We start from the raw sequence: 10,979 nt of genomic DNA, 5'->3' as shown, positions 1-10,979 counted from the left end.
AATGTTCAATAAGTATTTCAGATTCCAATAAGCAATCTCTTATTTGAACTACAATCCACTGGCCTTATATCTAAAAGTCTGCAACATCCTTGCATCAAAGGTATCTGAGAACTCCCTAGTTCAGATCTTTTGCACTCATCATAATCAACTCTAAAAAAGATTGATTTTGAAAGAAATTAAAATATGGCTGACATAAAGTTGTGTTATTCTGATTCATACTTGGGTCATTTAATTTTTCTATCATTTATTTATTCATTCCAAAAATATAAAGCCCATGTAACTAGTGACCAATAGAAAATAACCATGAATGTTCAGTCTACTCATTTTTTTAGCATATTGGCAGGGCTCTTTCCCTTGCTGGGTGAGAGATGTCAGCAAGTCAGCAAGATAGGCAAGTCCTACGTCCCTCATAGAACTTAATATCCTAGGGCAAACAGGCAAACAAGCTAATAAATATACAAAGAAGATAATTAGACAGCAAGGTAAGTAAATAGAAGTATAGGTAATGAGGTTAACATAAAAAAGGTAACTGCAAAAGGCCTAAGAGGGCTTGAGGTCAGGAGGCCGCTTCTGTTGCCCTTGATGGTAATGCCTAGAATGCAGTGGTGTGATGTGGCTTTACAGCTGTAAGGTAATTGAGAGATCATTGATTCTATATAAAATGATCCTTCATTTGACATATAAAAATAGCAGATTCTCTTTCTGATAGAAAAAAACAGGCTACTCTAGGCCACATGTAAAGTTTAGGTGGGTACCTATGGCTAGAGCCGCTGCAATGTTTTTTTAATCTTCACCCAAGGGCATGTTTATTGATTTTAGAGAGAGGGGAAGAGAGAGAGAGGAGAGGGGGAGAGAGAGAGAAACATGGTCAGTTGTCTCCCATAAGCACCCTGACTGGGAATCAAACCCACAACCTTTCAATGTATGGGACGATGGTCCAACAAACTGAGCCACACAGGCCAGGGTGAGCCATTGCAAATTTTAAGTATAAATAGGAGTCATCAGAATCCCATGCTATGGATCTTTGTGATACCTCACTCTCCCTCCCACACCCAAACCTCTCTTAAATCTCTCTGCCAAGTCAGACGATTGGTTTGGGAGTCATGCACCTTGGTGCTTTGGAGAAGTCTTCAGAATACAGATTTTCAGCTTTATATAACCACCTCCATTCTAGAATTCTCCTTTTTTAATTTTTTGGTCCAAAGAAACAATATTATTAATGACTGCATTTGCTGACATCGACATAGTTTCTCACAAGATACAAAGCATGTGAGTGGATGTACTGCATTTGATTCTCGTAATATTGCTGCCATTGTTATTTCCACCTTACAAAAGAGAAATCAAGCCACCAAATGACAGCAAGATGGTTATTAAGCACAAAGGGCTCCGCCTTATGCTGAATAACCATAACTGAATATTGCTAGACCATAAATGCTAGGCTGGGGAGCGGTGAGGTATAAGACAGTGAAAGGTGAGTAAAGACAGGCCGTTGGGGTTCTTTTTAAGGTTCTTGGAACCCAATTGTAATAAACTACAAGCTCATTGAGGGTGGGGATTTCTGGGTCTTCTTCATATCTTTCTAACACATCACTTGGTCCGAATTGCCAGCTATAAAATTGTGCACACGCTGCCTGCAATGCAATCACCAGCCTCTTCTACAAAGCCGCCCTGCAGTTCCCAGGCAGCCGGAGGAAGGCAAACATCGCGTCTGCCACAAAAACTTTGTGTCAGGCTAAAGTTTTATGTTTTTAGGGCAACAATTTATAATGGTTCGGAACATACAAACTTTATTTCTCTGGGGCTTGTTTCTCACTCCTCTAGTCACTTATATCGAACTTCACTGATGCATTTTGCTAGGATATGAAACAGATACAACCAGAGGGAGAGGATGTTTGAACTCAATGTTTAATTCAATTCCAACCAAAGTTCCATTGTGTGCATTATTTATCAATAGCATTTAAATGCCCACAGTGAGCCAGTCCTGAGTTGGCTTTATAAATAAACCATGTCAACTTTAATTCCTGTCCTCCAACTTCTCTACTCTAAAGAGGAAAAGGGAGAGCATATATACAGTTTTCATTTTCATCAAGATAATTATGACTAAGCAATGCTTAGCTGATCTGCCAGCCATGCAATAAGTCATTTAAACCTGGGAGGTAAGGAGTGTTGTGAGAAACCCTAAGCCTTCCTTGCACAGAGTTTTTCTTTTTTAAGCTTTTACCTTCTAATAATGTAGAGATTCTTTAATTCATTTCTGTCTCACCTCAGCTGTGAAAGGGGATCTCTGCATAAGCAAGTCTTTGATGAGTGAAAGAAGCCCTCTCGCTATGTCACCATGTGATGAAGAACCAGTGAATCTCAAGAGTTAAAAGGCATATAGTGGGAAGTATGCTGACTTCCATTTATCTTCCTTACAAGACAGCTTTACTCTTGCAGGTAAAAGAAGACTAGGGAAGAAGACAATTTGACCCTTGGAGTTACCCTTGGTCTGGAGAACTTGCCGAGATGGAAGGGAGAGATGGAGGAAAGAGACTGCATTATAGAGGAAACTAAATGCAACCCTGTGGTCTGAACATTACTGAGAGAGTCCAAGAGCGGTATAGTCCCAACAAAGGAAGAAAGTAAAGAAACTCCATCCATAGTAGGTGTGTAAGAGTTTGGCAGAGGGAGCGGTGTAAAGTGCAGAAGAAATATAGAGGGTAGATGTTGAAAGGAAATCCTGGGTTTGCGATAGGAGGAAGGACTGGGAACCTAGAGTTTGGAGCCAGACTAGGACCTGGTGTATGGCCCCCACCCAGAGAACAATGGGATGACCCCCGCAGGAAGTGGGAGCGTGATGGTCCTGGGAGCCCAGGGAGTAAACAGCCACTCGGCATAAACGAGCAGCCTAATGTTGAGACGAGGCCATAAAAAAGGAGAGGCCTTTCTGGGAAAGAGAGGAAGGTGTGAGCATGACTAAGAAAATGCATGTCCCGTGAAATATCAAAGCCTCAGAAAGACCCTAAAATCATAACCATGCATTGAGTTGCCTCTGAGAGACTAAGCGCCAATGACCGAACAATACTGAGAAATGGATCTCTAACCCACAACCCACAGCAACTGGCCCAGGGAGCCCACCCACAGTCTCTGCAGCAATCGGCCCAAACCAGCCTGGCCCAGATCAGTGCCTGACAGCTTCCTTCATTTTTGCCCCTACTTCCAGCTTGGGGCCAACTGGAGAAAGCAAATGTGCCCCATTAACCATCACATAGGCGGCCCACTCTCCCAGGGCACTCTTGATGCTTTCTTGGTTTTGGGTTTTTCCCTCCAACAGAGCTTTGCAACTCCTCTGTCTGCCTTTGAGTCGCTGCCAAGTGCCAGCGATGAGGCTGACTACCTTACTAAACAAGCCCTGACCTCCAGCCTTTGCTGTTCTCACTTGGGTGCTCTTATCTGTTTCCATACTTCTGTGCACCCAACGCTGTTCTGCGTGTTGGGCATGTCGGTGAACAAGGTAGGGAAAGACCTCTGCCCTTATGGGACTAACAGACTTTGGGGAGACACAGTGAATGAGCAAGGGGAGAAATTCACTGAGCACTGTTATTATGAAGCAAATATATAGAACGATGTAACGAGGTGGTGGGGAAGGGCGGGGATGTTACATTGAGTAGTGAAGAAAGGCCTCTTGAGGAGGTGACAGTTCAGCTAAAAGCTAAGAGATAAAGAAGAGCCAGGCTTGTGAGCTGCAGGGGGAAGAGACCCAGGTGGAAGGAACAGAGCACCTCCACCTCCACGGGGCAGGGTAGCCTTGGCTTTGTTTGGAAAACACAGAAAGGCCCAGGATGGCGGGGTGTGGTGAGTGGGGGAAGATGGGGAAGTGTGGTGAGACTGGGGAGGCAGGTGGGGTCGGAACACACAGGGCGAGGCTGGAAGTTACTTCCAGTGTGGAGGGATGGTATCGGAAGGTTTTAGGCAGGAACGCTTGAGGTCCTGAGACAAGTGCAAATGCAGAAGCAGAGGCGGCTTTAAATGCGCCTTTGCAGTCAATTACCACTATCAAGTCAGAGCAGTTCATCCAAAAGATTTCAAGTGTTTATAGTGATAACAGAAATGCTGCTGGGATAATAGCGCTTCGGTGTAATTAAGCACCTCTGCTCTTCCAGCCTCACGATGCAACAAGCATCCTGCTCTCTTGCGAGATCCCAGGCACAGCTGATAATGGACAATCCATCAATAACCTCTTCCTGCCACACCAGGACTGTTTTATGAGGATGCTGAAAGCTTTAATAAACCCTCTTAGATAATTTCTTTATGAGGCAGGAAATCAGTAGAGCTGAGCATGAAATAGGTTAGGGCCTGCCAACTTAGGGGGCACCATTGTTTTTATGGCTTCTGGTGGTCCCCGGGTGGAAAACTTTAATTAGCTGGAATATTGATAGCATATGTGGTCGCATCGATCTTCCCTCTAAACAGCAGCCATCGCTTTGCTGAGGCGGGACTTCACTCAGTTCTGCCTGCTCCATCCCTAGAAACAGGCCCCTTTGAAGGCTGAGCTCACTCCTTTCCGCCAGTTGTTGAAGGATAACCTAACAGGCTAAAACTCCAAGCCCCCAAAGAGTAAAGAAGTGTCATAAAAAGATGGTGCTTGTTGCTTCTGCCACAGTCTAATCTATAGCACAGAGCAGATCAGGTATCAGTGCAATCTTGCTCCTCAATTTCTGCTGCCGGTTCCACATAAAGATAAGGGTTGTGTAATGATGTGACAAAAGGGTATTATCTGATCAGCACTGCCATGCTCATGGCCAGTGGTATCAGGAAGGATTCCCTGTTCAGCATCAGTCGATCACTAGGGACAGCATCCCAGAGTCTGCCCAGCATGTCTCCATATATCAGTTGCAAATCTCAAATGAGCAAGTGAAAAGAGATCGAGAAGAGAAGCACGGCTGGCTGATGTGGTTGAATGCAGCTGGCATTTCATCAAACCCGTTTCCTCTTTGTCCAGGACTCACTACTAGATGACCTGGCCAACCTCCTTTGCCTTTAGGTGTGGCCAAATGACGGAGTGGTGGCCAATGGAGTGTGAGTCAGAATGAAGCTTGGCCTGCTTTGTAAACCCTACACCACCGCACAGGCTCCTCAAAGCTCCCTTTATCTTCCCTTGTCTTCATGCCCGTAAGCACAATCTCAGAATCTACATTAGAAACAGAAGAATCACAAGATGAGAGGGATCTGGGTCCCTGAAAAAGATCTGAATGGGGAGCATTCATTACAGCAACCAGAAATAAATTTCTATTATTTTAAATTGCTGAGATATTGGGATATCTAGCACAAGCCTATCTAACATAGTGGCTCTCCAACTAACAAAGCCATACTTTAAAATAATTCACACATAAAAGTGTGTTTGGGATGTATTTATCACCTTAGTACCAGGTGACAAAAGAGTAACCTTTTTAACAGCTTTATTGAAGTTTAACTTACATATCATATAATTCACTTATTGCGAGTGTGCAGTTCAAAGATTTTAGTATATTTATACAATAAGGTGTAACATGTCCATCAACCCCCAAATTCCCTCATTCCTACATGTAATCAGCCCATTCTCCCAGCCCTAGGCAAGTACAAATCGGCTTCTAGTATTCCTGGCATTTATCACTTATTGTAATGTCTTTCAGGTTCACCCATGTTGTTATGTCAGTAGTTTGTTTTTCTTAACTGCTCCATAGCTTTCCATCATGTGAATATACTAAATTGTGTTTATCCATTCACCAGTCAACAGACACTGAATTGTTTTCAGCTTGGTATAGTATTTTTATTAAGCTTATTGGGGTGACATTGGTTAATAAGATTATATAGGTTTCAAGTATACAATTCCATGATACATCATCTGTATATTGTATTGTGTGTTTACCACCCACAGTCAAATCTTCTGTCGCCATATATGTGACCCCCTTTTCCCTCTTCTACCTCCTCCCTACCCACCTTTCCCGATGGTAACCACCATACTGGTATCTGTGTCTGTGAGTTTTTGTTTATTGGTTGAGTCTTGGTATATTGTTTCCGATGCTGTTATGTATATGTCTCTGCTTGGACATGTTTTAATTTCTCTTGGGTAGATGCCTAGGAACTGAATTGCTGGGTTGTATTAGCCACAATTTTACACTCAACAAAAGCCTTCCCTGACTCTCTCAGAAGGAGTCTCTTCCTTGGTAATCCTAAATAATTTTGTTAATGTTTGAAATAATGTATTTATCACATTGAATTCATTGAATTTTTGTTTTTATTTACCTCTCTTTCTCTCTTTCTCTCTCTCTGCTAATGAGACTATGAGCTCCTTAAAGATCAAAACCATGCTTTTCCGTAAGATGTTAATGCTTAGGACAGTGATGAGTACTTAGCAAGTGTTCATTGAAGCCATAAGTAGCCGGATAGCTTGAGGTAAGCGAGCTATTGTACAGTCAGGACCCTGGATTGTGTTATGTCAGCTTGGCTGAGGCCGGGAACTATGTTTCCGAGAATCCTCCCTGTTTGGCCCTGGTTAGAGGCTGGCCAAGGAAGACCTTACATGAGACTTGGAAAGAGGAAGTGAAACAGAAGTCATAACTCGGCGGGTGTCACGGTGCTCAGACAGGATGGAGGAGATGCATCTGGCAGGCCCAGCTTGTCCCCACCTCCTCCACCCCTTGTCCTGCTCTTCTTTCTACCAGGTCCTTGGCTGTGGGCCCGGAGAGATGAGGCTCCACAAAGAGGCAGGAGCTCCCCATAGACCCACCTTGGGCTCCTCCTTTTAGGAGGATGGTCTGGACAGGGCTACAGAATGTCCCCGCCGGCTCTGATGGCATCTGCACCACAGCTGCAGTCAGACTCGTTGGCAGTGGTTCTCCAAGTCCCCTTCCAGGTCCGCACTTCCCCAGTTGCTGCCACATCTGCATCAGGTCTAACCCCATAATAAAGTCCTCATTTTCTATTATTCATAGCAGCTCTGTTTTCCCAGCTGAGCCCTGACTGACACAGTTCTCCAGGTAGGGACCATATGCAAATCTTCATTCTTAGGAGGGCCCAGAACTGGTGGCCTGGAGACTCTGAAAAGCTGTCCTGTCTGCTCTAAGCAGGTGGGCCCTCGCTCTCCTCTGTGACATTTATTTAAAAAGGTCTCTATGCATACAGCATTCCCCATGAGATCTGGGATAGTTTTGTTTCTAGCATTAAAATGTCACTGAGGGTTTTTTAATGATATTGTTTTCTTTTTTCTTCAGTTGGAATTTAAATTTTTCCTGATAACATTTTAATTGCTATTAGAATTCTTAGGTAACTGACATCCCTTAAATTTCTGTTCTAGGTGTTAATTGCTATCTTGAATCTTGGGGAAAATAAAGACAATTTAAAATAAACATAGGGAAAAAATCAGATCTAGAGTGGCTTAAAAAGGGAGAAAGTGAGAAAGAATCTAGGAAGCAATTAGGAGCACAGCTATATTATTATTAGTTTTTTACTCTCTTTCCACACTTACACCTCAATTGTGGTTGTTGTTTTTTTCAAGAGTAAAAATATCATCCTGGATAAAATTAATATTTCCTATTCTCTACCTTTTTCAAACAGAAGGGCTGAAGCGTTCAGTAGTCCTGCCTGGTAGTAGATTATCTTCTGACATCTTGTCAATGGTCATTGGAGCATATTGCAGGCCAGAGGGAACAAGATTGTCATCACTAATGGACTTTATGGCGAGTTATTGTGGAGGGACATTCCCCTGCCAAGGAGGCAGTTATCTGGTCATGATCTCTCGTGACAAAAGCGAGGCTGTAAGAGTCATGAGACAACTAGTGGTGGTGCCAGTACTTAGGGGCTCTAATCAGTCTAATTTCCACGAGCTTAACTATGAAGTGAGTACAGCTTTCTGTTGAATTCTGTTTTAACGGAGAGAGACGGACTTACTCTGTCCTGAAGAGGACTCCTCAAGATCTTTCCTGCATTATACATTTCTAGGGCCAGGATAAGACCATCTTCCTGGGAAAAGGATATTACTTTTCAGTAGCTTAGCAAAAGATGTCACACTTGTTGCCAAGAAGGTAACTGCAGAAGAAATGGGCCAACTTAAACAAGAGACAAGACCATGACCCAGTCTCTGCTCCTTGATGTACAAGTGGAGGAGCCTGTTCTTCATGGGCCAGTTCGTTGAAAAATGAAGGCAATGCCTCCACCAATTAATTTTTTTTTTCCAGAAAAGGAAGTCCATTCTGTGTTTGAGAGCTGGGCTCAAAAATAGGGCCTAAGTATTAGGAGATGGTGGAGAATGGAGAGATGCTAATATGAGCACAGTCTGGCTGCTGGTGGTGGATCTTCCTGACCCTGCCACTCCTAAATACACCCTGATCGTAGCTGCATGGGGCACCAGTGCCACTTTAGGTAGGGACTGAGAGCAGCAAAGCTGATGTGGTGTGTTGGCTATCTGACTCCCCATTGCTGCGTTTGAATCCCAGTTACTGGGCTTAGAAGTTGAACGACTTTGGGAAAGACACTTTCATATTTAATGTCTCGATTTCCTCTTCAGTAAAATGGGCATGATAGCAGCGTCTACATTACAGAGCTAAAGAAAAGTTAAGTGAGTTAATATATGTAAAGTAGTTTAATAAGTTGTTGGACCAAGAGTTGCAATGCTACCTCCTAAACCCCAAACTAGCATGAATGTCATTACAGAGATTCTGTCACAGCCCGGCCTACCTTCCGTAACAACAAGTCCACCTTGTAATGGAGGTCCACCAACACACACACACACACACACACACACACACACACACACACACTTTGTTCCAATCATGGCCACTTAGTCCATTAGAAAGATCTTCCTTATCTACGGACAGCACAGCTACTTGTTCCCAATCAGAGCCTCTGGCCTGTTTTCTATCTCTAAGGATCACTCTCCAACGTGCCTTTGGATCCCTTTGTGAATTCACCATCCACCACCAGTAGATGAATGTGAAGGTGGGACACCAGCCTCAGGAGCACTCCTAGGAGCTACAGACACCAACCTGTCAAACCACAGTGTAGGTTATATGGGATGCATCATGGACCCCACCATCCAAAACACAATCTCTCTCTTCCATTCCAGCAAATTCACTAGCAGAGTTAATTATACTGCACCAGGACCTCAGCAGTTGCGAGCTCTCCAAGACATTCAAGGAGTTAACAAAGATAACAACTCTCCATTTCTTCTCACAATCAAGCATTGGCTTCTTCCTTCAAGGCTGATGCTCAAGAAATTTTCCCGCTAATATTCCATCCTGGATTTTGTTACTAAATCAACTGGCCTTTTCTTTTCTCTCTAAAACTTGTCTATACTTCCTCCTATTTCCTTGAGAAACTAATGCATATCTGGCTCACAACAGCCCTGAGATTGAGCACCAGTCAATCCAAGTAGATTACACTTTTACAACTTCAAAAATAGCTGTAGGTTTGTGTGTCCTTCAGCTTATGAAAGATTTTGACCTCTGGCAAGTCTGTCTCACCACTCGCTGTAACTTTAAAGATTGGTATTTAGCTACAAGAATCACATGATCTCACTTATATGTGAAATCTAAAGAACAAAATAAACTGATGAACAAAATAGATCCAATGACATAGAAGCGTGGAACAGACTGAGGAACCTCAGAGGGAAGACAGGGGTGTGGGGTGTGGTGGGGGAGAGATTAACCAAAGAATTTTTATGCATAAATGCATAACCCATGGACATAGTGTGGTGAAGCCCTGGGGGGTGTATGGGGGGTGGGGAGTAGAAGGGGTCAATGGGGGAAAAAAGGGAACATCTGTAATTCTTTCAACAATAAAGATAAAATTTAAAAAAAAGAATGTCAATGAATTAATTTATTCATTTATTCCTTCCCTGTGTGGTTCCATAAAAAGTCTTGAAATAATTAACAGAAGAAGACAGTGTATGAGGTGAGGTAAAGTAAAGCAAAGGCTGGGTAGTACCCCCAAAATATTCTAAACTCTGCAAAAAATGTTTAAACTGTGTCACAGATTCAATTCTGAGTTTCCCAGCAGCAAAATCAAGAAGGAAACACATGCAGTGACAAAACAGATGATACTTTTGTGAACTCTGGCCACAGGATTTTTTTGAGATATGCACAAGTTTTCCTGTCACTAATGTCTGATACACATGATGAGACCTCTACAAATTCTGGTAAGACATTCTGTTCCCCCAAAGCCACAAAGATCTATTATACACGTGCCTTTCCCACTGCCAGCCAGCAGGGACTGCATAAACAGCATCTGCATCTCAGAGCAGAGCTACTGGAGCTGCATTTTCGAATAAAAATATGGACCCTGATAAGCCCCTGATCAACCCCAAGAGACTGCATTTTCTGTTTTAATTTGTATTAAGCAATATGCCATTAATCTTCATTGATCTTCACATCCTGCTTGTCCCTGCTGTTTTCTAAGGAACAGAATTCAATTTTCTAGGCAGGCAATCTGGTTGGCCTTCAGCCCGTTTAGAGTTCTGTGTGTAGGCATCATAGTCCCATTCATTGGATGGGTTCATCATCAAAAAGAGAAAAATTATGACGATGGTATCAGAGAAAGCATTCCTCTGTTTTCCTTGTGTTTTTAAAAAATCAAATTATTAGGCATCATGACATGTATAACCAACTAATAAATTTGAGCATACAGAAATAAGGTTTAGATTTGAAATTAAGCAAAACTTCCATTAAGTAAAAGTCAATCTTGCACATTTAATAATTGGTACAGTTGCTCTTTTGCAGAGTGGAAATGAGGTCTATGTGGTAGGCAATACACAAAATGATTATGCCTTGCATTATAACATAACCACAAGGTGGATTTCTTGGATAAACTGGAATGAAGGAAAGTGGAAATTGGGGACAGAAAAGTTGTGCTGATGTCCCTTCAAGTGCCCTTAAACCTATAAAGAGGACCTGACACAATATTTTCCCAAAGGGCCCTGATGACTAAGTATTCCAGGAGAAAGAGCCCACAATGTCTTCTTTCCA

The sequence above is a fragment of the Miniopterus natalensis genome, chromosome 7 (genome assembly GCF_054644295.1).
Source record: "Miniopterus natalensis isolate mMinNat1 chromosome 7, mMinNat1.hap1, whole genome shotgun sequence".
Lineage (NCBI taxonomy): Eukaryota > Metazoa > Chordata > Mammalia > Chiroptera > Miniopteridae > Miniopterus > Miniopterus natalensis.
The sequence above is the reverse complement of the archived record's forward strand: the minus strand, read 5'-3'. Positions refer to the sequence as shown.